Here is a 6,825-nt window from a genome sequence, read left to right as displayed (position 1 = left end):
TACCGCAGCAACAAGAGCCTCCTCTTGTAGGCTTTGGAATCTCTTCAAGGGTGAGACTCGATAAACCCCTCGTTGCTACCGTCTTCTAGATTGCATCTTGGCTTGGATTGCGTGTTCGCGGTAGGAAAATTTTTGTTTTCTATGCAACGTTATCCTACAAGAGTCCCTTCTACTTACGCTTCCGCTATGAAACTATGAACTTTGGGTCTGTTGATCAATAGATCAACTATTTGTGTCATATTGGATCATGTGATCTCTATTTGTAAGACGACTATTGTAACACCCCAACTTTTGCAACCTTGATTAATTGTCCATATTGCAAAAATTAGGGGGAACAAAAACTTTTTCTATAGACTAATTTAGATGAATTGCCTTGATTTGTTTGTTGTGATGAATTGCTTTGATCTGCCGCTAGATATATTGTCTTGATTTCTTGTTGAGTTCTGTCTTGAGTACCTCAAAGAACAACACCTCTAGTGGTCAGACATACAACTCACCTAATAAAACACATGTGTGACTTAGGTAAAATTGTTTTCCTTTTTACTACATCAAACTCTTCTCCTGATGGCAACATGAGTGTGCCATCTTGATATTCCTATTTGTGTTAGTCCAGCTCAAACCATCCTTGAATCCAAAATTTGGGATCATCTACCCTCATCACATCCTTCTCTTATACCCACTCATCATAGGTTGATTCTGAAGCCAAGTCAACAATCTGTTTTGGCAAGCTTATAAGTTCCAGACTTTGGCAGTTGATATCTAAGCAACCACCACTGTTATTGTTGACCTCAATGCATGGATCTCATCTATGCAACATCCTCTTCAACCTCCACGTCTTGCATGTCTCAGTCAATCCTTGCAGCTCATATATTCAACTTGATCTTGTATCCTATTCAATGATTCAACTCTAGATCACTTCCTTCAATTTTATCTCTTGTCTTTATTCAAGTTTAATCTTCACAAAACCAAGAGTGGGAATGGTGGGTACATTTTGTAGCCATCATCTACCCTTGAGAACACTTCTCCCTAAGTTAGTTTTCTCTCTCAAAAATCCTATTAATTTTCCTTCTCTAGTTTTGATCACAAAACTACTTCTAGTTTTATTAAATATTTTCAAGATAATTCTTCAAAGAGAACAAGGAACTGAAATGGGTTTTGTTTTCTCATCCCATTTCTACCAAGCACTGATTTCTAAAACATTACTCTCTATGTTGCTTTGTTTTTAACAAAAGGCTTGTTTATGGTACCCATACCATTTCTTGTTTACTTTAAATTTGAGAAAAACTCTACTTTACTTGAGAAAGTAGAATATGTTGAACCCCTATGTTCCAACTAGTTTTCTCTCAACATCTTCAAAATTCCATTCCACTTGAGTTCATTCCCAATTGTGTCTGGACAATTGAGGTGTTCCATATACTTTTCAAATGAATCCTTTCTCAAATGGCAAAACTTGCACATCTTATGCACATCTCTGATCTACCACATTGTATCCCCTCCATCCTCCAATTCTTGATCAAATGGATAATCATTTGATACTTTCAAATCACTCCCAATTGACCTCTTATTTGAAGAGCAACTTATATTTCATTATGCCTATCTCAGTCCTCTATTATTTTCCATCATCACCTTGACCTCATGAATTGATGATGTATGTCAATATATTCATCCTTGTGAGTATATGGTTACTTCACTCACCATCTCTCCTAGCCTTGCTCTACCATTGTCTAAATCACCATCACCACCATCATCTCTTGGACACATCTTTTATCAGGTCAGAATGTCACCACCATCTACTTTAGCACCCTTGTGCATTAGTATCACTTTGCCTAAAATTGTATATCTTTTTAGGCCACCATTTTAGTAATTTGTGAGGCACTCAACCTTGGGTGTCATGCATGTGTAGCAATTATCTCTTGTTGATCACTTGTGCATGGCCAAAAATATGTGGCCGGCCATGCCATGGCACACATGCATCATGCCTCTCCATTTCCCTCTCTCTCACATAATTACTCCACCTTGGGATGCCTCTCCTCCTTTGTCCCTTCCCAATGCCACAAATAAATTCAGCTTGGGTCAAATATCTCTTCCCCAAACCAGCCTCCCAACTAACCCAATCAATGAAGAGGCTACCTCCCAACCAACCCAATCAATGAGGAGGCAGCCCACCCCCTCTCCCTCTATATAAAGGGGCTTGGCAGCCCACCCCCTCCTCACTTGCTCTCACTTTTCCACTCCCCACTCTCTCCTCCACTCCCACACACTCTCCTCCTACCTCTCCCCACGAAATTGCTGCTCCTCCTAGCTTCATGGCCGGCCATGGCCATGGAAAGCTCACCAAGATGCAGCTCCTTCCTCCCTCAAGCTCATCCTCACCATGAGAGCCTCCCCCTCCATCTTCTCCCCAACCTTAGATGGTTTAATCTCCTCTTCTTCTCCCTCCATTGCTAAGATTGGATCTTGATGCAGGTGCATGTTGGTCCAAGCATGGAGAAGGTTGAGCTATCCTCAGATCTGAAGTTCTTGAGCAAAGTTCGTCCAAAACCTTGCAGTAATTTCTGTTTCTTGCTGTTTCAGATTCTGGTACGATATTGTAAAATCCGCCAAATCTCGTGTGCAGATCCAAATCGAGTGGTTAAAAGTTCTGCAGATAGGTATTGAAAATATCTACAACTTGGCGTTGGTCTCATCCTCAAATTCGTTACGGATTTTGCATGATAAATAAAGTTCTGCAAACATGCAGAATCATTGTTTGTTAGATTTCTTCCGTTTTGCAAAACCTTTTTGAGCAAACTCAACTTTGGGTGAGAGCCCTCTCCAGTACCTTCATTTTGGCGTTGGGTTCACGTCAAATGACCTAATGAAATTGAAATGGTTCACAGATCAAGATCTGGTCAGATCTGACTTTGTCGAATTAAATCAGGAGCTTGGAAACGAATTTTTGAATGAAACCGGTTGGGTAAGAACTACCTTTACAATACCTTTCAGATGCAGCTGACCTCATATTTTTATGAGTTGTGTACGATTTGTGGTGAATTAAACTTATTCTGTGTGTTCTGCAGACATGGCTGTTAGCTTTTAATTCATCAAAAATCCATTTTTGAACCTAATTGAGTGATTCCACTTCTGTAGGATTGCTGAATGTTTTCTTAATCATCTCAAACAAGTTTCAAACCTTTATCTGTTCTGCAACTCCATAGTTAAAGCAAATGGTGAAAACATGCAGTGAACTTGTAAATCCATTTGTGAGAGTTTCAGAAATAATTTGAACCCAAATCGAATTGCGTGTGAATCTCTGTTTAATTACCTTTCAAATGCCAGTGGCCTCATATTTTTAGGATGTTTCTACAATTTATGGCTTACAGATCTTGTTTTCTGTACAGTCAGATTCAAAGAAATTCCTAAAATTGTAGGTTTGATATTTTTGGGTGTTTCCAATTGGGTTAGTCTTGTATTTGTACTGGCTACCTTGGAAAAATATTGTTAGTCTCTGTTCACACATATTTTTTGCTGTTAGTAATGTTTATGTGTGACATGCATTGTTGAAGCAAAACTTTTCGGTTTATTTAAAACCCTTGACAAACTCTTTTTAGTAGAGTTGGGCAACCTTTGTTTTATGCTTGCAAAACAAAACCTCTGCAACTTAACATTAGCTCTTTTGTTTTGTTTAAGTTTCCAAATGATGTGGAATATGGTTTGCTTCCTATTTTGGATGTAGTGTTTTGGGAGCAAATTAAATTGGGAAAACTGATTTCTACTCTTCCAAAAATGTTTGAAATTGTATTGTGTATGTGTTTGATGCCAAACTAATGCATTTGTCCTCTTCATGATGTTATCTACCAGGGGATATTTGGTTTATACCATGGTGATAACCGAGAGAGGCAATTGCTAAGTTGTGACGCACTCATACCTCTACTAGGTAAATAAATGTGGTTTTCTAAATTTAAAACTCTTAAAGTTGTTTTGTGGTATCTATAAGTCCTTAGTATGTTATACCTTGGCTGCATGGTTAGTTGTTGTTTGTTGAATGTTGTTTTGTTGGTGCAATGTGTTTATTGTGTTCCTTTTATATTTTCCGACGATAGATGCGAACAATTCCGGAGAAGAAGAAGAAGTGGTTCGGACAAGGATTTTATTTATATTGACGGGATTCTTATATTGATGAAGTTGAAGAAGTCCAGGGACAAATAAGCCAAGGCAAGCCATCTTTTGATCTCTGTTTTGGTGTCTAGTTGGATGTCATTTGTTGATGTCCAAAGCACCTTGAATTCTATGTGTGTTATTCTCTCTATTTATGTCATCTATGTGTGTTTCCAAGTGGGGTACTCCCTAGTGGTAATACTCCACCTTTGTCTTGTGATTATGGGATACATGGCATCATGGCCGTGCTACTCCCATTGGTTATCATGTATGCCCAACTTGAGCATGCATAATCTCAAGAAAATAACTTACATCACACCCACCCCCTTTGTAGTATAGAGGTGTCTATGTCATGATCTTGGTGTATTCTCCAATTGAGAGGAGTATGACGTGTACCCTATTGGAGAGTATGTTGGATAGTAATACTCCACTATCTAAGTTGTATAGTTACCACCACAAATCTGAGAGTATATTCCTCCTTGTGTTGTCATAATACATGCTTACCATAAGAAAGTATGATTCACTCCACTACACCTTTATACCCCTCTATGGCGTGATGACTCTCATCTCGGCCGTAGTGCAATAGTAGTTCAGCTCATGAAACTTTAGGTTGGAAAACCCTCAAGGTTTTACCTTGTTGTAAAAGTTTTTGATAAAACCTTGGGCATGATGTTTTCCCCAAGTGAGGATTTATGAAAGGAAAGGATTTGGTAAAAATGATGAGGATGTGAAAAAGGTTGGGTTTTATGAAAACTTTGGCGCCTAAGTACTCACCCATGACAATTAACTAGCGCAACCACAATATCCAAAGTGGGCACGGGCTTAGTCCGTAGTTTGTTGAAGTTGACATGAGATACCTTCACCACTCTCTAGGAGGGTCACGATGACCTCTGACACCGGGTTGCGCTCTAAAGGAGGCAATACACTGCATTAACTTGCAGCCGGACGATTACTGAGGGTCTTCTGTCATGGCGCCAGAGATACGCTCAAAAGGAGGTATGCTGCCGGGGTGCCGGGAAGGGGTAAGCCCGCAGGGAAGGACTCATGACAAGGGAGATAGGCGAAAGGCTATGACTGATTATCCGAGACTCGCATACTTTAGTATGACGAACCGGGGATGATCTCGGCGGATTTATCGGTTCTTGTGGGGAAAGTGCGCACACTCTGCAGAGTTAAATCTATTCGAATAGCCGCGTCCGCGGTCATGGACGGTTGGAATGGCTGTTGCTTAGCCTGATGAGTTTTGGTTTACAAAATGGTTTGGCAAATGAAAGGAAAGAACTTGTTTTGATGTACCGGAAGGGTACGGGAAAGGTTGTGTCGACCATATGGAGATGGTCGGGAAGGACAAATAAATTGGGTTGCTCCCTTCCTAGTGTTTCATGTAGAGGAACTTTTCTTTAACAAAGATATAGAGATGTCATAGGACTTCCCTAGCAATCCCTTCAAATGAGATGGTGGTATGCTAACTCTTCTTTAACAAAGATATAGAGATGTCATAGAACCACCATAGTGTCCGCATCACTTGAGATGCCGGTATGCTATATCAACAAGAGAAACTATTTCTCTTTCACATGCTTTATCCACGAGAGAAACTATTCTTCCTCTCTTGTCTTCTTTAGTTAGAATTGTTATCACCTTCTTGATGGTTTGCGAGTACAATTCAAATGTACTCACGGCTTTGTCCCTGGCTATTTACTTGGCCAGACTTGGAGGAACACGATGGATGAAGAAGGAGTTGACGACGTCTATGCGAGCTAGGAACGTCTTCCCAGTCAGTTGCCTGTAGGGTTTAAGGCGAATGACTTGGGCTCCGCGCTGTTGAAGTGATGATGCTACTCTGATGTTTAGTTAGGCCCTTCGAGGCTATTATGTAAGTAATGGTCATGTGACCTTATTGTAATTTTCTTACTCCGCTTTGTAATGGATGGTGTAATTTGATATCAGTTCGGTTATGTGTTCACGGCGCACTGATCATGGGATCGTGAACTATATACATAACAGGGTATTTCGGACAGTTAGTCCGGGGTCCCCACAGAGCTGGTATCAGAGCCATCCTGACTGTAGGAGACCTTAGTTAGCATGGACGTTAGTTAGGAAACAAGTACTTGGACAAAACTATTTACAAAACAAATTGTTTCTTTAGTCGGAAGTATAGCTTCTACTCCTCTTATTTATTCAAAGCTTCTAAAATTCTTACCTCTCCGCTTTATAAAAAGGTTTGAAAATTCTTACTCTATTGTCTCAGCCAATTCAAACCTACATATTGGACGATGTCCCCAACTCAGACTGGAGACTCGAACTCGAAGATGGCTCAATCCCTCAGGAAGACTCATATATCTCCAACTGCAGCTATTGAAGATTGGATGCCGACGTAGCCGTGTGCTTGTTGGGATGATAACATCATGTCTTTGGTTATCACCAAAGTCTGTCAAGGAGCTGACCTTCTTCCTCCGTGGACTTGCACTTTTTGCAGTCGTCTGGGATCAAGTCCTCAGTTCTTGACTAGTAATTTTTAGGCCAGCTACAAGAAGTTGACGATTTCGGGAGTACCTCAACAAACTACCTCTTCGAAGACCTCACGTCCCCGGGATGTTGAGCAAGAAGACTACGCAGTTTTCTCCTCCGCCTCAACATAGAAGACCGAACACCAGGCCTGCTTCGCAACCAACTGCCCCGAAAATCCAT

The 6,825-nt window shown here is 40.5% G+C and overlaps 2 long non-coding RNA genes across 4 annotated transcripts; both read left to right on the top strand.

The window, feature by feature from the left end:
- Nucleotides 1–1,628: 1,628 nt before the first annotated feature.
- LOC139832253 (uncharacterized) lies at nt 1,629–2,968 on the top strand. 2 transcript variants are annotated; one of them, XR_011747097.1, is made up of 3 exons: nt 1,661–2,529; nt 2,618–2,651; nt 2,880–2,968. It is a non-coding gene; the product is annotated as an uncharacterized lncRNA (long non-coding RNA). The 2 variants fall into 2 exon arrangements; XR_011747096.1 differs by lacking the exon at nt 2,880–2,968 and having other exon boundaries at nt 1,629–2,529; nt 2,618–2,755.
- Nucleotides 2,969–3,688: 720 nt separating this feature from the next.
- On the top strand, nt 3,689–6,314 carry LOC139832252 (uncharacterized). Of its 2 annotated transcripts, XR_011747095.1 has the most exons (4): nt 3,689–3,916; nt 4,083–4,194; nt 5,845–6,010; nt 6,142–6,314. It is a non-coding gene; the product is annotated as an uncharacterized lncRNA (long non-coding RNA). The 2 variants fall into 2 exon arrangements; XR_011747094.1 differs by having other exon boundaries at nt 3,703–3,916; nt 5,845–6,314.
- The last annotated feature ends 511 nt before the right edge of the window (nt 6,315–6,825 follow it).

The sequence above is a fragment of the Lolium perenne genome, chromosome 6 (assembly GCF_019359855.2).
Source record: "Lolium perenne isolate Kyuss_39 chromosome 6, Kyuss_2.0, whole genome shotgun sequence".
NCBI lineage: Eukaryota > Viridiplantae > Streptophyta > Magnoliopsida > Poales > Poaceae > Lolium > Lolium perenne.
The sequence above is the reverse complement of the archived record's forward strand: the minus strand, read 5'-3'. Positions and strand labels throughout refer to the sequence as shown.